Below are 20,153 nucleotides of genomic sequence, written 5' to 3'. Positions count from 1 at the left end.
TTGTCGATGTTGAGGAAGGAAGACAAAAACAAGTGATATAAATTTTATATATATATATATATATATATATATATATATATATATATATATATTAATTATTTTTTGTCAATAATAAGGCTAACAAACATATATATAGCTACATTCCAAGTTCCAAATATTTATTTTCTTTACTAAATTCTTTCAGCATTTCAAAATATCGAATTTTTTCATGCGCATACTCTTCAGAAAAAAATGGAATTTTTTTTTTACTTAGAAAGAATTATGTATGACACTATAATACCTGATTGTGTGACGATGACGAATGCCCACACTCCACTTGGAAACGCAGACCACATACTGGTATCAGTTGACATCGCATTTAAATCCCAACCTCAAGGTGAGGAATCATTGCTCAAAACAACAAGCTACTACAACAGGGCTGACTGGAAGCCATTAGAGAACACATCCGAGATGCCCCATGGACCGATATCTTCTCTCTTCCTGCTGAACAGTGTGCTAATAAGACAACTGAATGGTGCAAAGCAGGCATTGACCCACATGTTCCTACACGGAAGTATTATTTTTTACATGGAGTTCACCACTTATCAAAGCCCAATGGCCACTCGGAGATAAGGGTTATTGTGTGTACAATAATCAAAGGGATAGTGTAGCAATAGTATTGGAGAATTGATGAGGTGTCATTACTTTGGGGGGGGGGACGGTTCATCATCATCAATGAGACAACTGAATGATGCAAAGTGGGCACTGAAGTACGTGTTCCCACACGGAAGTATTATAGCAAGCCCCTACTCACCCCCATGGTTCACTGCAGATTGTGCGGTTGTCATTGCACAAAGACAGTTTGCATTTCGCCGGTTTGTATGCCATAAGGCAAATATAAATAGGCAAACATTCGTAGATGCTAGAAATCCTTGGTTAGAGTGAAATAGCAATGCTGAAATAATCAGGGAACGCATAGAATCACAAAAGATAGGAACTCGTGACTTTTGGAAAATCTATAATAGTGTAGTGAATAAACGGCAATCAGTAATTCCCCCTCTGAGCAACAACCAGAAGGTTGCATGTACGGCAATGGGGAAGGCGGAACTGTTTGCTCGGCGATTTGTCTCGAACTCCACCTTCCAACAAACAACTCCCTCCCAAATTTCCCTATGGGGACTGAAGCCACATTAGATGATGTAAAAATCATCCCTTCTCATGTCCATAATATCATAAAAAACTTAGACACCTCAAAGGTGTGTGGGCCTGATCTCCTCCCTGCATTACTAATTAAGAAATGTTCAGCCGAGCTAGCCCCCATACTTTCCAAGCTCTACAATAAATGCTTGCTGAATCTTGCTTCTCTAATAGCTGGAAGATGGCCTTTGTGGTACCAGTGTACAATAATTATGGTGAAAGAACAGACCCTCTCAATTATTACCCCATTAGTCTCCTTCCACTCTTCGTTAAAATCTTTGAGACCTTAATTAATCAAGCACTAGTTCACTACCTCGCAAAAGCAAATCTTCTGACAAACAGTATGGATTCAGGCAATGTTGTTCTACTGCAGATTTTAACAGTCATCTCTGAATGTACTGGATAAGACAGGTGAAGTTAGGGCTGTAGCCTTGATATATTCAAGGCTTTTGACAAAGTCTGGTATAAAGGGCTGCTAATGAAAATTAAATTGTATGGTATAACTGGACGTATACTAAATATAATTAGATCCTTCTTAGGCAATAGAAGCATACAGATGGTTATTGACAGACTTACATCCAAGCAGCATAACATTAATGCGAGAGTGCCTGGGGGGGGGTTGATCCTTGGACCATTATTATTCCTGATATTCATAAATGACCTCCCTGATAACATTGTGTCCGAGATGGGTATATTTGCTGATGATACAATGCTCTATAACATGCATGAAGCAAGAACAGATGTACAGATGTACATAAATATAAGACAATATCAGAATCGTTAGAAAATGACTTCCAGACTGTAGTGGAATGGGTCTGTAAATGGGTGGTAACATTTAATGCTAGTAAAACTAAGCTGCTCTACTTTAACAATTACAAGACCCCTCTTTAACCCCCTACTTCTATGACAAATAACACCCTATCTGAGAATTCTACCTTCAAACTCCTCAGCCTAACATTTGCGGGCAATATGAACTGGAACAAATACATAGAGGACATTGCAAAGGCTGCTGAAAAGAAGATGGGTTCCCTCTACCAAGCTAGAAGACTAGCTCACTCCTGAGAGTATCCTGTACCTTTACAAGGCCACCATTCACCCATGCATGGAGTATTGTTGCCACATCTGGGCTGGTGCATCTACCACTAGTCTCTCCCTCTTAGATAAAGTCCAAAAAAGTCGTCCCACTTATCAACTAAGCTCCAGCCCCTGTCCCATCGCCACAATGTTGCATCACTGTGCCTGTTTTACAAATATTTTAATTGAATGTGTTCTGATGAACTCGTTTCACTTGTACCCCCTCAACGTACATATCCTCGACAAACCCGCTTAGCAATAAAATCTCACTCCTTCACTATTGATGTCCGTAAATGCCAGAAAGCTTTCTATTCTAACAATTTCTTCCATCCAGCAGCTAGACTTTGGAATTCCCTTCCTGCTGCCTGCTTCCCCGGCTGTACTGATATGCAGAAGTGTAAATGTAACATAAACAAATATCTTGTTAATCTTTCCTAGACATGACCCAAAATAGTAGCCCCTTACGTCCAAGTGGCGATATGTTTTGTAAGGGGTGAACATGAGTAAAAAAAAAAAAAAAAAAAAAAAAAAAAAAATGGAATTCCATAGAAGATTCAGCATTGCAGGTTTACCTCAGCCGCCATTTTGAATATATATGTATAAAATTATATCCATGCTAAGACCTGACTTGATAAGCATTCAAAAAGAACAAAGCAATATATTATCTGGGAACTGTTGGTGTCATAGGTGGAATCCATCACATTAATGAACAAGAGAAATGAGGCAAATTTCTATGAACTGGTTGAACAACATCATTAAAATGGATAGAAAATCCACTTTGATCCAATAGTGGTTGGTTGCAGGGGTTTTGTGGGTCAGTCATTATGCAAAGTATAACAAAAATAGTGAAAGCATCAACGGCCCACGCTCTTAAGAAAATTACAAGTGTCAGCTGCCTCAAAATGGATTTGGCTAAAAAGGTTAGAGCCATGGAAAAAAAATTGGTAGGAAATGAGGTGAAGGATAGATTCAAAAGTAACTTTGAATTTAGTGGAGATATTTTCAAACTCCATTGCACTGTATTGTACAGTAGCTGCACCTTAACAGATGGCCGATGGGACTGCTCAGGCAATTTTTAATAAGTCAAAATGCTCCTCCTATAGGAGCACTAGCTTAACTTTCTCCCACCTTCCGACCTTATGTCACATCTTCTTGCAGTGGGAAAGAAGAAGTGAATAAAGTCTGTAATTACATGAATCAAATGCTTCCCCCTGTACCCTATCAGGAATCCACGGTTTTACTAAGTTCCCAGTATTTCAGGATAATCTATTCTTTTACGGTCCATCAAAATTTCACTGACATCCTGCAACTTTTTTTGCAAAAACGAAGGAATGAATTTTACAGAAAAAGATTGGTAAGATTGTGGACTTACATTTTATGCTACCCATCCCCCACCATCATCACAAAAAAAAAAAAAAAATCAGATTCTACTTCTTTTTTTAAGCGATTATATGTAAAACAGTTTAAAAACTTGGTGGTATGAATAAAAAATTAAGTTAGAATTTGAAGTGGTGGACCGATTTCACATTTGCAGGTGACCAGGTGTTAATGATCACCCGCTTCCAAACCAGTTACCATTTTTAAGAACACAAGAAAATATATTGTTAAAGGAGATAAATTTTGTGTGTGCAATAACAAATCACGTGAAACTATAAATTTGAGCAAAAGTTAAAAACAGGAAAATGTTATAGACCATTGACTTCAGTATTTTATGCTGAATTGATGGTTCCTTAACTAAGCGCTTCTAAAAACTGTATTGCTTTATGTCAAATTTATGATTGAATACGGTTAAATTTGTACTCATTTTGCATTAAATACTAATCTCTATTCATCCGGAACTTTGCATTAAACGGATACAATAATAGTTTGTTCGTTGCACCTTATTGTTAAGGTTCATCGGGCCAGTAAGAGAAAACTTCTGAAGTAAATGTGGTATTGTGGTGATTAATGTCTTAACTTTTGACTGTGCATCAAATAGATACCATAATACTCAGTTCAGTATGCCTTATCATAACACAGGCCTGTACAAAATTTTAGACAGATCAACCCAGTAGTTTTAGAGAACAAAAATGGAACAGAGACAGATAAAAACTAAGAGAAATATAATATATTTGTATGCTCAAAATGTTAAAAAAATTAGATAATTATTTTTCAGAACTTCAAAAAGTCGGTGTTATATAGCCAATATTTGATGATTCACTCTTTGTGAAAAAAATAACTAAAATAAAGATATGACCTGTAGAACAGAAAGACATGATTCTGCTACCCTATGTTTGCATTTTTAGCTAAAAGTAAAAAACTACACAACACATATTCTCCCTACATACACTTTGCATCAACCAACTGTAACTTGTACATTTGCAAACAACTCCAAAAGATGCATAAGTCACTACCACACGTAAAAATGGGCGATTACATTTGCCGAAAACCCTGTGAAAAATCCACGTATATTTTTTCAATATGAACATCTTTGTTTTTTTTTAATAACTACAGATCGAAACATTGTAATATGGCCACGCATTGAAAAATTTATTTATTTCACTAAATTGTACACTCATCAAAATATTTGGGCACAAGGCCATTCAAACATGTGAGAGAGGGTTCTATGGTCATCCTTGTCACTATACCTTATAATTGTCTAAGATATTTCTAGCTAGAATCCTCAATCACCACAATACCACATTCACTTTAAGGGTCAACCTACTTAAGATTACTAAACTGTATCCAGTCCAATTTTGTGGAAGGAAAAAAAAAATGGCCTGTAGAAGAGAAAGGGGTGTTCCTGTTATCGTGAAACCCACTGAGGAATCAATGTGCAAATACATACTATTTTAAATTGGATAGACAATAATTCTGCGCATGTAATTGTGAGGCAAGAATTGCACAATCTCCACACCTCTCCTGAACTGGCACTGCTTGGGTCCAGTGGCAAAAAGTCCAGGACAACAGAAAACAATGCCAAGATAAGTGGAAAGTATTATACAGCACCAGGGAATCCCAAATTGTCACCCATTTTAGTACTGATCAGACTGAATGTTGCTTAACTTGCCTAGTGATCTGACGGGAACCAGTGTGTCAACGTGATTATGCCGTATATAAGGGATAGAGACATGGGCAACATCCATTCACACAAAAAATTGCTACCTATTAAGCTGCCTATTTTCTGTTGTTGTTGATGTTAATGATGATGATGATGATGATGATATTGTTCGCATGGATAATAATTTTATTAGAAACTAAGTACATAATAAATAAAAATAAAAAATAAAAAAAATAATCATCAACACACCCAGAATGGATTTTCAAGAAATTATCTCTTCGTGTTGACTTTATATACGTATTTGAAATTTTAAAATAATTATGTTTCAAAATTTTTAAGATGAGGACTGATAAGTTGCAATATTTAGATTATTTGGACTTAGAGGTTGAAGGGCCAATCTTTAGAACAGATGATACTAACAATGTTGTATAGGGGTGGTTTATGTTTGTATACTTTACTAACTAAAGCGTGCGTATGTATATATAGTTGAATCATACATGCTGAATGTGTTTATTTATTGAATTGTGCATACGTGGCACTTCTAATGTCTGTGCGTTTCTTATTATAAATGGCCCTATGTCTGTATGTACGTTGTATAACGGACTGTTGTCCTTGTTCTATATCTCTACTTTACAGCCCATGATTCGTCTCGTCTAGGTGTTGATGCGTGTACGAATATAATTACATACACATATACATTTGACGACATACCTGTTTCTGCTGTTGGTCGCCTCTGTTTTTTGGCCTTACCTGGGGGAACTGGAATCTGTTGAACAAAGACGTTTCAAGTGACCCAAGACGAATGATTGTTTTTATATATATTTTTATTCACTCCCAGATAAACAATTTTGGCTTATGGTGGTTCTTCTACGTCTCCATTCTCCCCCCACACACACACACACACCTCATGGGGAGACCCACTCTGGACCGTTTTGTTCCTTCAACGTTTTCAATCCAACTCAACAATGCTTCAACAAACTGGAACATGTGACATGCAACACATCAATTTCCGGGTGCCTTCGGATGCAAACTTAACCAGGTCACAGTTTGCTATGTTTTAATAACCTGTCAAAACATGGCTTCACATTTCTTGTCCACACAACTCTGGCTAGATAAATAACTATATAGATAGATAGATAGATCGATAGATAAATTCGATAAAGAGATAGATAAACAGATAACTTAGTGTTTCTGCTCGGCCAATCAATAACAAGAATACAATTATAAAAGTACTTGATCCTTTCACCTGGTCATGGCTGACCAAAACAAAAATAAGCTACCACTATGGAATAAATAAAGGGTTCCATTTGAAATTCCATACATTAGGGTGAACTAACACAAGGCATAAGGATACAATAATAACAGTTTTACAATAGTTGGTAGTATCGCTTTGGTATAGACATTAAAAGCGGTGATCTTTTTTTTTTTTTTTTTTTTTTTTTTTTGCAGTTTTCACATTTCAAACCTCATTCATTTAAAAGAATAGACTAAGGAACTGAAAATGTGTTGAACATGAGCTGTAATACTACAAACGTTACCCCACCCCAAGTGTTAGGAATTACAAAAAAAAAAAAAAATGAAAAACAGAGGAAAAAAATAAAATAAAAACAAAAGGAAATAAGTTTATTAGCAAAACAATGGAGAGGAAGTTGTTTACCAAGGCACACAAAAGAAAGCTAGAATAGGATTGTTGGTCAAGGTGTGGTGGTGAACAAGAACAAAAGGAATGGAGATTATATATATATATATATATATATATATATATATATATATATATATAGCTTGTAGAACAGCGAAGTGATAGATCCAGGCTTAAAACATACCTGAGCTGTCTACTATGCTTAGCAAACTAACTTTGTTCTAGTGAGGAGAGAAGTAAATAGGAACATAATGTGATACTATTGATGTCCCCCCCCCTTCCCCCTTCCAAGTGTTAGGGAAAAAGCAGAAATAATCTAACAAAAGAGAGCAAATAAGTTTATCAACAGAACAAAGCTATAGGAAGTTGTTCACCAAGGCGCACAAAAGGAACTAAAATAGGATTGGTAATCAAGGTGTGACAGTGAATAGGAACAAAAGGATCATTTATATATTTAGAGTTATTTTACGGGCAGTTCTAGGTGTGTCAAGAAGTAGTTTATGTCAGTCAGAAACGGTTTGTAGAAAGTCTTAAGTTTGCAATAGTTGAGAACAGATTGGACATCGCTGAATGCAAGTTGAGATTCGGAACAGATTGAAATGAGTTAAAATCAACTGATGGGCACAGCCTCGACAGAACATAGTTGTGGACCTTGGCATGTAAGGGTCAATGGCATCACACACACAAACACACCCAGAGTATAACTGATATTTACAGAATGTATCAGAGTTTTTTTGTTTTATTTTATTTTTTATATACTTATAAACCTGCATGTATCACCAATGTGAGAGACAAGAACATGGCCAGAAGATGATGGAGTGGGCTAACACGTGTCATGGTCTTGTGGTTTTGTACAATAGATTGTTAGCTTGTTATTCCTTATATCAAGTGGCTTCACGTCTTGCCTGGAGCATTTTCCATTAAAAAACGAATTTAATTGTAGGGATAGATATTAGTCTTGTGGTTTTGTGCAATAGATTGTTATTCCTTATATCAAGTGGCTTCACGTCTTGCCTGGAGCATTTTCCATTAAAAAACAAATTCAATTGTGTGGGATAGATATTAGTCTTGTGGTTTTGTGCAATAGATTGTTAGCTTGTTATTCCTTATATCAAGTGGCTTCACGTCTTGCCTGGAGCATTTTCCATTAAAAAACGAATTTAATTGTAGGGATAGATAATGGAAGTAAAACGAACTTTGTAAAGTGGGTGTTTCTATTAATCTCCATATTAACTTAGTCCTTAATACGCCACACACGAGAACACTTTCCTACTTACTTGACTTCCTATGAAGGCAAAGCTTGACATAAGGTAGGTTTTTAATGCAGGAAAATCCATCTCCTCAAAAAGGAGCACTCTGGATTGGAACAAAAATAAAAATTACCTCAGGTGGAAGGCATTCTCTTCCACTGACCGAGGACAGAAAAGTATAAGTGAGATATTACACTTTGTTCCTCGCCAAAAGGCCAAGGTAATTTGATACACACAAGAATAAAGTCAAACATAAATAATGTGCAAGAAATCCATCCACCTCCCTTGACAACAATGCACTTTGAATGGTATTAATATAAATTGCCCTAGTAACACGTATTTCTCCTTTTCTGCTGAATAGAGAAAACTTTAAATTATTTGTAAAAACAAATTCTATTTTAAAAAATTAGGTACAAGGACATCAAAAATGTCGCGAATGGGGAGGTCGTTGGTCATCCTCTGTCTATTCTACTCTTAATGCATTTTGACCCATCCGTCCAAGCACTGTTCTTTTCTCTTGCTCAGCATTTGTTCATCATTTTCATTTCAGCAATCACCAAATCACCACATTTACTCTTTTGGATTACTATACTTATAATATCCCTTATGGTTTTAAAATAAAATTTACAAAAGATTTTTACAATTTTTTTACCCGTATTTTGATCGGGAAAGTGTATATTGTTTTGCCCAATTTTCACTGGTTGTTGATGTTGGAATAGTGTTGTAACAGCAACAACCTCAAGGGTTTTCAATTTGTGATCTATATCGACTTGACTTTAGCGGCATACACCCAGGGTGGGTTGAACTGGCTTCCCTCATAGAACACACAGCATCCAGGATGAACATAGACTCACGTTTTTTTTTTGTTTTTTTTTTTAATTAAATTTTCACCCCAAACAAGGCACAGTGCCACTTTGAAGCAGGGGGCTACTATCAGGGACTTAATTAGCGGGGTCATTATGAAGGGAGATGAGTAGAAAGATGTTTGTTGACATTACACTTGAACTTCTGCATATCGTTGCAGTTGGGAAAGCAGAATCCCGGAGGGGAGTTCCAAAGACCCGCAGTTCTGGGGAAGAAACTATTGGAGTAAAAGGCTTTCTTGCACCTAGGGATCTCTACTGTAAAGGGATGAGACTTAGTAGCTTGTCGGGTTTGTCGGGGGTAGTTACGTCGGGGAGGTACAAGTGTTTGCAGTTCGTCAGAGCACTCACCATTGAAGTATTTGTAGAACAGGCAGAGGGATGCAACATCTCGTCGATGGGACAGAGGCTGAAGCCTAGATGACAGTTCAGGACCTATCAGGTTGGCGACTCTCTTTTGAACCCTGTCCAGGAGCAAGAGACAAGAAGCAGATGCACCAGCCCAGATGTGACAACAGTACTCCATACATGGGCGAATGGTTGCCTTATAGAGTTATAGGATACTGTAAGACGTAAGTAGTTTTCTAGCATGGTAGAGGGAGCCAACCTTCCTTGCAGCAGCCTTGGCAATGCTCTCAATGTATCTATTCCAGTTCATATTCCCTGTAAACGTTAGGCCGAGGAGTTTAAAAGAAGTACTTTCAGGTAATGTGTTCTTAGCCATTGCTATTGGTGGTAGAGAAGGTTTCTTGTAGTTATTGAAGGAAACAAGCTTAGTCTTAGCAGCATTGAATGTGACCAACCATTTTTGTCCCCATTCCACTACGGATTGGAGGTCATCCTCTAGTGTTTCTGCCATTTCCTTGGATATGTGTTCATTTGTTTTCCCCTCATATCTGTTATAGAGAGTGGTGTCATCAGCAAATATACCCATCTCCGAAACAATTTTATCAGGGAGGTCGTTTATGAATAGCAGGAATAATAGAGGTCCAAGGATAGACCCTTGAGGTACTCCCGCATTTATGTCTTATTGTTTGGATGTACGACCATCGAGGACAACTTTGATTTTTCTCTTATCTAAGAAGGATTTAATTACATTATGAATTCTTCCAGTGATTCCATATGATCTAATTTTCCTTAGAAGACTATCGTGCCATACCCTGTCAAAAGCCTTAGATATATCGAGGACCACCGCTCTACCCTCCCCTGTTTTATCCAATGAACGGTATATACGTTCAGAAACTACAGTTAAGATATCTGCTGTTGAACGGGCTTGCCTGAATCCATATTGTTTGTCAGTCAGGAGTTTAGCAGCTGTTAGATGCTGGACTAGGGCTTGATTAACTAAGGACTCAAATATTTTGGCGAAAAGCGGGAGGAGGCTAATGGGGCGATAATTTAGTGGGTCAGTTCTTTCACCAGAATTCTTGAAGACTGGTACCACAGAGGCGGTTTTCCAGCAGTCGGGAAAACAAGATTCGTTAAGGCATTTATTATAAAGTTTGGACAGAACTGGAGCAACCTCGGCAGAGCATTTTTTTAATAGCACAGCCGGGATGAGATCTGGTCCACACGCTTTTGAGGTGTCTAGGTTTTTTATAATAGCATGTACCTGAGAAGGGTGATTTTCAAATCGTCTAGTGAGGCGTCTGTTCGCAGAGGAAAATCAGGGAGTGAGTGGTGTACCGAGTTCAGTGTGGAGTTTGAGGCAAACCGACTGGCAAGCAGATTAGCCTTGTCAGTTGCCGTGCAAGCAACCTCATGATCGTTTGATAGTGGGGGAATAGTTGACTGTCCATTATTTACTACGCTGTTGTGGATTTTCCAAAAATCCCGGGTTCCTAATTTCTGTGCTTCGATGCGTTTTCTGGTGGTTTCAGAGTAATCTGTCTTAGCTGTCTCTATCACTCTCTTACAATTATTTCTAGCTTCTATATACTTGTTTATTTGAGCTGGACTTATGTCGGTTGAATCTGCGGAATGCATGCTGCCTTTGACAAATGGCAGCTGCACAAGCAGAAGTAAACCATTGGGGGGAGTGGGGCTTGCTATAGAATTTCCGTGCGGGAACATGTGCTTCAATAGCAGTTTTGAACCATTCAGTGGTCTCATTTGCATACTGTTCCACTGGAAGAGTAAAGATATTTTGCCATGGGGCATCTCTGATGAGCTCCCTGATGGCTTCCCAGTCAGCCTTTTTGTAATACCTCGTTGTTTTAAGTAGTGGGTCTTCAGTTTTAGGGCGAGAATTTAGGCTGATTTCTACCATTATCACAGCGTGATCAGCATTCCCGAGTGGGCTGAGGGCAATTGTTGTACAGTCATTGGGAACCGTTGTCAGAAAGAGATCTAGAAGTGAGGCATGTTGATCTTGCTGGTCTGGGAAACGTGTCGGAAATGTAACCAAATGAGATAGGGAATGGGATATAGAGAAGCTATGTGTTGCGCTACCAGAGTGACCAAGATAGTTATTGGCAGCCACTTTCAGGACCAGTGAGGAATACCTGAGATCTGTGAACCAGAGGTAGATCTCACATCAGTTTTGATGGTGTGTAACTACGTCTTTAGTTGGCCTCCCAGGCATCTTCACCAATCTTGGAGTGTTCTGGAGCCATTGCTTCGTGGATGAACTTGAACTCTTCTGGGTTGCGGCACATAGTGTGGCCAAACCAACAAAGTCTCCTCTTGCTTAAGAGGGACGATCCTGCATCTATACTGATCACCGTCCACTTACATTTGCACTGCATGCTAATATTAATGGCATTCATTCCTAGAGGTGAGGATTGGGTCAGTAACAAATGAGTTCACTACATCCCACATCAAGAAGGCCCACCCCCACCAACCGGCAGCAAAGTCCTCAGCATACTTCAGCCATACTCGGTTCTAATAATGAATACCAAAAACATGCAGGCCTACCACGAGCACCATGTTTGTCTCCAGTTTGCTGCCCTTGCACTTCCTCTAGCAACAGGTGCAGATATATTTTCCTTCAGGGCATCAAAGAATGTGATCAAACCAGCAGTCTCCTTTTAAGAAAAGTCACTGAAACATCCCGAACTCAAAGCCACAGTAAAGTTAATTTTCACTAGTTGTTTTCTGGCCAAATATGAGGCATAATATCACTATCTAGACACATCCCTGTGTATTCTGCCAAAAGTCGAAGGTGCACAATCCTTACAGATCCATTCAGCTCTCCAGGTGTTCGGTTCAACAATATTCATATTAATCTTGTGGAATATACATTTACATACCTCCTGATCTGTATAGACCACTTCACACAGGCAGCCTGAAGCACAATATCAAGCTGGGTACCATGTTAGCAAGTTCCCGTAATTATTACCATCATCTATATATATAAAAGCGAAAATGTATGTATGTATGTTTGTTCGCCTTTTGTGTATGTCTGTAAAAGGTTTTTTTCGCTGGACTTCTCAGTCGACTCATTCCTTAAAACTTTTTATATCACGTCTAAATAATAATATCTAGGAGTTACGAACAGGGGTCGCCTGTCTATTTAATTTGCCAGACTTTCACGCATTATTTTTTTCCAGATTTTTAGAGCGTCCTGTGTATCTTTCGCTTTTCAGTATACAACAAGCGAAAACTGGCTTGCAGCAAGGTCAAACATCACGCGACTTAAGGTTCTCGCACCTGTTAATTTAACGCATCTTGTGGCCGAGATGGCTAGGTCCCAGGTTTTTTTTTCATTTCGTTTCCACCTCCACGTCAAAGGGTCGGGGTTCAAGCCTACTTTCGTACTAGAACTTTCTTTTTTCTTTTACACCTCCAAACAACCGGCCAACGTTTTTTTTTTTTTTTTTTTTTTTTTTTTTTTAAACAGGGTTGTTTTGATCACCCCCCCCCCAACACACACACCTACAAACACCCGGGCCACGCCAGGTACCCTCCGCTAGTCTTATATTAAAATCAAGACAGCTCCTCACCCTCCAAAAAGTCTAGACCTTGCTCCCTGTAACTTTTGGTTATTCCTCAAGCTCAAGAAAAACCTTAGGGGCTGTAGTTATGAGACAATGTAGGAGATGAAAGAGGCTGTGACGAAGGTCATTGACACGCACACACAAGAGAACTTCCATGGGGCCTTTCATAAGTGATTGAAACGGTATGATAAGTGCATTGCAGCCGGAGGAGTTTACTTCAAAGGGGACTAGAGTTTCATGTGTGTACTATCAATACAAGAGCCCATACGAATAAAATCTGGAAACTTATTGAAGGCACTTTGTAAGCTTGTACAGCCTATATGAGCCACTTTTTCGGGCAAGCGAAAGCTCAATCCCACTACCCAGCTCAAGCAATACCAGATTTTAAGCATGACATTCATTAATAGATGACATACGACAAGCGTTAACTAAATAAATTTTTTTTTGCCCCCCCCACCCCCTTTTTTTTCCTTTCTTTCTTCTTAAAGTGACGAATTTAAAATTCTAACTGACGATCGGTATGTTAACTGACAAGTGTCAATTGAATATATTTAAAAATGAACCTGAAGTTAATAACAAAAAAGACTTGGTGCTATTTTGCGTTTTAAATTTCTAACAGCTGTGTTCGTTGGGAAAGCAAAATAAACCAAACATTTTTTTTTCACTATTCACCAATAACATCCAGCACCTGAACTGAAGATGGTTGGAGGTTACATCGGCCGAAACGTTGTGAAAAAAAAAAAAAAAAAAAAAAACAAGATGAGAATAATAGTCCAAATACAACAAAAAACTAAACTTTTGTTTTGTTTTTACTTTCCCTTTGAATAATTTTTTTTTTTTTTAGGTTATGGAGTAGGCTCCTTCTATTTTTTTATGTAATTTTTCATGATCTGCCGGAGATTCTTAAAAAAATGTCCAATTGGTCACAGTGTGTTCCGAATCGATGGCACACTCGCTCCCATGACACAAGGAGGTTCCTTTTCACTGCCTACAGTGACCATTCCTGTACTTTCAAGCAATTCCGATACTTTTTTTTAGTGTATCTTTTTATTCTGTTTCAGAATGAAAATTAAATAACTTTTTTTCTGGGGAGTGTCGCATAATCTGCAAACCCGCTAAGATACATTGTGACAACTTTACTAAAATTATTTATTTTTAATGATTTACATTTTTTGCACAATTAAAATAAATATTTTCTTCCAATTTATTAACTCTCGTCTGCATCGTTGTCTCGGCGTCTCACCATATTCCGGCAGTTTAGGTAAGCTGCCGGAATATGTTGACATAATGAAATAAACAGATCATTCTCTATATAAGTACCCAAAATAAAATAAAGGAATAAAATGACCACTTCTCTAGGTGTGTCAGAAACCGACCTTACGAATGCGTGAAAAAATATTGAATAATTCGACCTCCTCTTTTTCCAAGCTTATAACTACTTGAAAAATGTAATTCAAACTCTAATTTTTTTTTTCAATTAAAGGAGCAAAGACCAAATTTTATAAAAATAATAGGTTTAATAGCAAATTATGCAATATTTGTTTTTTTTAAATCGGTTTTCTTTAAATTTAACTTGCGTCGATTATAAAAAATCGATATAAATTCCAAAAAACACATACCTATAAAAAAATTACTAATCAATGTGTAGTTCCATTCTTCATTGTTAAGAATTTATCCACATTTATATTTTAAAATCCATTTATTTTTTTAAATAAAAGAATTTTTTAAGCACCTATTTGAAAAACCCGCTTTGACGCTAGCATTTTACGTTTTTATTGAAAACCGAAAGTAGATTTTTTTATTGTTTTGAACTACGGGTAGACAGAAGGAAGTAAAAACCACACGTTCACGTTAGCCGTCTAGCCTTGCACGTGAAGAAATTTGTGCCTCCATATTTGAAAACTAGTCACATTTTACTTATAATTTTTTTCTTTAAAAAAAAAAAAGAAAAAAAAAAAAACAGTTCATGAATTTTTTTTTCTTTTCTTTTCTCAAAGAAATACACGAATTTTTGATTTCATATATTTTATTTCCACTTTATGAAGTGAATTTTGTTTTTAATATCTAAAAAAAAAAACATTGAATGAAATAGAAATAATTTTCGCAATAAAACGAAACTTTCTGTGCAATATAACAAGATTATAAGGTTTCATTAAAAAAAAAATCAACGTGGTTAAAAAAAACGGTTTTAAACTTCGGACTTTACAGGTAAATTTCTAAAAACACTTCTTTTTTGTTTTAAATTTGAATATATTATTTATTGATCTTTTATCTTCAATTTGTGATATATAAAACTTTGGTACATAAATTAATTATTAAAATTTTAATAGACATTTCAAAATGGGGGGAGGGGTGAATTTAAAAAAAAACGTTTGTCTAATTCGGTTTATTGGAAAGAGCATAACATTTTACATTTAACCTGAAAATATTGTAAAAATATAACCAATAGAAAAATTTTGATAGATTTTTAAATTTTAAAAATTGATAAAAAATTAACTCGTAAAATTCAATTGATTTCATTACGTAAAAAAAAAAAAAAAAAAAAAAAAAAAAAATGGCGTCATGAAGGCGCGCCGGCACTTTGTAAACATTGTTCTTTAATAAATAAAAATAATATTTCTATTATATTTAAAGAACTTTAATAGTTTATTTTGGAAGTAAATAAAATAAACAACCCACTTTTAAAAGAGGAATTATGAGGGTTTTTTTTTATATTTTATTCGCAGTTTTGTGTTAGGGGTGTCAAAAATCCCCCAAATTCTGATACACCAACCACTTTCTCTACAATTTTTTAAAAAATCTCAAATTAGTTAAAATCAAGTTCAGTCTGTCTTGGGTTACCAACAATTTCTGCTGAGAGTTCGGCTGCATGGTAACAACACCCTGGGAAGTCCTCTTTATTTTGAAATATTGGTGCTATACTGCTACTGCACTTATTGATCTGCGCTATTTTAAGTAGTATTTTCAAGTTTAATTAGTTTTACGATATCTGTTTTTATTAAATTGTTAGGTGAAAGTACAGAATAGGTATACAATACTCGCCCGTCCCCATGTTAAGAATGGCTTTCTAAACGTTATTATTTCAGTACGGACCAATAAATGTAAAGAGAACCGAAATGTTTTTTATTACAAGATTTTTTACGATTGTATAATGAAACAAGTTTGTGTGTGTTTTTTTCCAAATTGCATTTTTTTAATAAATAAATTAACAAAAAAATATAGTTAAAAGCAATTTACATAAAAAATATTTGAAATTGTATTTTTTTTTTACACAAAATATAATAAAAATAATTTTCTTTTTACTTTGAAATCTTTCCAATTGTATTTTTATACAAAATATAAATATAATTTCCTTTTTATTTTGAACTTTTTTCTAAATTTTAATTTTTTAAATAAATAAACAAAAAATATAGTTAAAAGCAGTTTACATAAAAAATAGTCTTTATTTGAAATTGTACTTTTTTTAATCAAAATATAAAAATAATTTCTTTTTATTTTGAATTCTTTTGCAAATTGTATTTTTTCTTTTTTTTAATAAGCAAACGGAGGAAAATGACGAGAAAACTCGTTTCGTTTTTCTTATAAAAAAATAATTTTGTAGCAAAAACATTTCAAAATAATTTTTTTTGGTAAATTTTCAGATTAGGTCCACATCCACCTCCACAATTTTTATTTAAATGACGACTTTCGAAGGGTTTCGACTATGCTGAATACGAAAATCGCATTGAAATTTTGCAGAAATAAGTAGTTATCGAGATATAAAAAGTTGTATTATGCATTGTATTCTTTGGCGGCCATCTTTTTTACGCGCGTGCGTGCGCCACAAACAAATCTACTCATCTGTGACCGACACTGCACGCGCGTAAAAAAGATGACCGCCAAAGAATACAATGCATAATACAACTTTTTATATCTCGATAGCTATTTATTTCTGCAAAATTTCAATGCGATTTTCGTATTCGGCATAGTCGAAAACCTATAAAGTTGTCATTTAAAAGAAAATTGTGGAGGTGGACCTAATCTAAAAGAATACCTTTTTTAAATATTTTTAATAAATTGTATAAAAATACAATTTGAAAAATAATAAACGGGGGGAAAAACTCGTTTCATTTTACTATTAAAAAAAAAAAAAAAAAAAAAAAACTTGTAAAAAAACAAAATGATAAAAAATAAAAATCATCGCGAAATAAAAACGATTTTCCAGGATGTTCACCTTCACCGTGCAGCCATATCCAGTTTGAACAAAATGATTTCAATTTTTGGTGCTAATGCACTTACTGATCCGCTATTTTTTAAATCGTATTTCCAAGTTTAATTAAAGTTTTATATGTTTTTTATTCAACTGTAAGGTTATAAAGTACATAATAAGTACAAAACACCCACCCCATGTTAAGAATGGCTTTTTAAATAATAACGTTATTATTTCAGCACGGATTCAATCAGTACCCAATTTTTTTTTTTTTTATCCTTTTACTCCGTAAAATGTTAGAGTAAGTACTTAAAACGAAAAGTTTGTTCAATTGTAGCATAGTGATCGTTGTAATACCTCACTTATATTGCTCCCCCCCCCCCCTCCGCCCATCTTAGATTTAAAAAAAAAATTGGATTTTAAATCTCAAAATTTTTGGTCTGGAATTTTTTTTTTTTTTTTTTTTTACACAGTGATCACCACTTATCAAGGCCCGGAAGCCACTCAGGGATAAGGGTTATTGCAAGTACATTACATTAGTGTGGAGATTTGATGAAGTGTTTACTTAAGGGGGCGGTTCATTAGGAATTTGTTAACATTGGACTTGAAGACATCCAAGTTGTAGTCCGGTGGGAAGCAGGCAGACGGAACAGAGTTCCACAGGCGTGCAGTAGTTCTAAGAAAGAAAAGATACTAATTTATTTTTCAAATTGATAAATATCGAACTTTTTTTTTAATCACTGGCGTGGCGGCCCTTGTTTTTTGTTTAGTCTTTTTCTTCTTTTTATATCTTACAAACTAGTTGATAATTTAAGAATTACATAATTGACATAAAAGAAAAATGGGTGCTTAGCGCTGGAACATAAGCACTGCTTATTGCTTATGTTCCAGCGCTATTTTCTTTTAATAGTATTTTCGAGATAAGTTCAATTGTTACGGTATCTGTTACTTTTCAAAGTGTTAGGTGAAAGTACAGAATAATTACGAAACACCTCCTTTCCCATGTTAAGAATGAGTTTCTAAATAATAACATTATTGTTTCAGTGCGGTTGCTTGCGGTGTCTTCTTTGCATAAGTACCGAAAAAAATGTCTGTGACAGGTAAATTGTTCCTATTTCCTATTTACAATGCCTCCCCACGGGACAGTTAGACACCAGGGTCGTTTTTTTGTTGCTAGAAAAGTTAAATTTCATATTCGTTAAAACTTAAAGGAAATCAGAATTCTATTCAAACTTTTGGCGAGTTATGACAATGGTTACTATGATAAAATTGAACAGGAAAGTTAAGATTTATTTAAAAACTATTGTAATTGTAGGTGTATAATTTTAAATAAATAATTTGTAATTTTAGTTCTTACATTTTCGAAATCAGTAATTTCTTTCCAACATACACACACACACACACACATATATATATATATATATATATATATATATATATATATATATATATATATATATAATTCGTTTGGGATTTAATTTTCTATATATAAATACTTTTATCTATATTAGTTTGAAATTTACCATTGCATAACACTACATACCTTTGTTTTCATTATACACACACACACACACACACACACACACACACACACACACACACACACACACACAGGGTGATCCAAAAAAAACGGGCCCCAACTCTAATTAGGTCCTCTTTCTCAGTGTTTTGTCCGAATGAAATGAAACTTTGGTCATAACTAGTTTATTATATTCAAAACAGATCAAAACACTAGGGTCTTTGACCTTTTTTTCTCCGTTCTACAGCATATGTTTTAGATGGCCTACATTTAACTTCTTTTTTTTTTTTTGGTCAGTACTAGATGGGTGACCATTTGGGAAGGCTAGGCGAGGCGCTACTGCGTCGAGTCGTAGAAATTTCCAAGTTGGTATCCGGGGGCGCATTTAATTCACTGGGATAGTGCATATCCCAGTGAATTAAGATGCACCCCCAGTTTTCGTTAAAACATGCATCTAGAAGGAAACTGATGTAAAAATCTGCGATCTAATGCATACTTTGTCCTGTGGCAGTCATCTGCATCGACAAAGGTTAGCAGTAATGCCAAAAAGTATGGTTGGTTCTACACAAAGCCTTCACCACTATAAACAAACCAATGTGGATTTCCGAACAACTTAGTTGTTGTGGCGAGAGTTCATACTTCGAAATCGACGGGAGAGTCCGTCACACACACACACACACACACACACACACACACACACACACACACACACACACACAGTGTTGAGACGATTAAGCGGAATCGGAAAAATCGGAACTTTTTGGGATATCGGAATCGGAAACATTCGTGCATATTTTCCGATGTCAAAGACGGTTCTTTTAATTATGATTTTTTTATTTTGTTTAAAACTCACTGCTGATAGTAATAGTAAAATAACAAATATTTATTTTAAATTACCAGTAAAGCTAAAATCTACAAAAAAAAAAAATACCTGCACATTTAACATGCGTTTTTCGGGAGGCGGGAGTGAAAAGCGATTTATGAAGAATCGGAAATTGTATCGAAATTGGAAAAGATATCGGAATCGTCCCATTACACACACACACACACACACACACGCGCGCGCGCGTAACATGTATAAATAGATGTGGCTGTGGCGCTTATTCAAATTGGCATTTTTGGCGACAATTAAAAGTAAATAAAATACAAAAAAGTTTGCATGATGTACGAATGAAGATGTGCTGATGTCATATTCCAAAAATTACGTAAATCGATGAAGTAATCTTTTTTAAACTAGTAAAATCAAAATTTACGATTTTTAGCGATTTTACTACTAAACTGTATTGAACATAAGGCTGATTTTTACCTCGATTCTTCGATTTGAGTTATCTCCCCTCATTTATTTCATCGGATTTCATTATGACCGACGAAAATACGACTCGTTTAATCGTAAAATTGGATTTTCTTGAATAAACAAAAAAAACAAAAAAACTACTGGGTCAAATTACGTAATTTTTGGAATATG

At 35.6% G+C, this 20,153-nt stretch overlaps 1 protein-coding gene across 2 annotated transcripts in view; it reads right to left on the bottom strand.

The window, feature by feature from the left end:
* Positions 1 to 20,153, bottom strand: part of LOC145268350 (serine/threonine-protein phosphatase 4 regulatory subunit 4-like) — a 295,902-nt gene that overhangs the window by 274,486 nt on the left and 1,263 nt on the right. The window lies entirely within an intron of this gene.

This window comes from Euprymna scolopes, chromosome 43 (assembly GCF_053919585.1).
Source record: "Euprymna scolopes isolate OS-2025 chromosome 43, ASM5391958v1, whole genome shotgun sequence".
NCBI lineage: Eukaryota > Metazoa > Mollusca > Cephalopoda > Sepiida > Sepiolidae > Euprymna > Euprymna scolopes.
The sequence above is the reverse complement of the archived record's forward strand: the minus strand, read 5'-3'. Positions and strand labels throughout refer to the sequence as shown.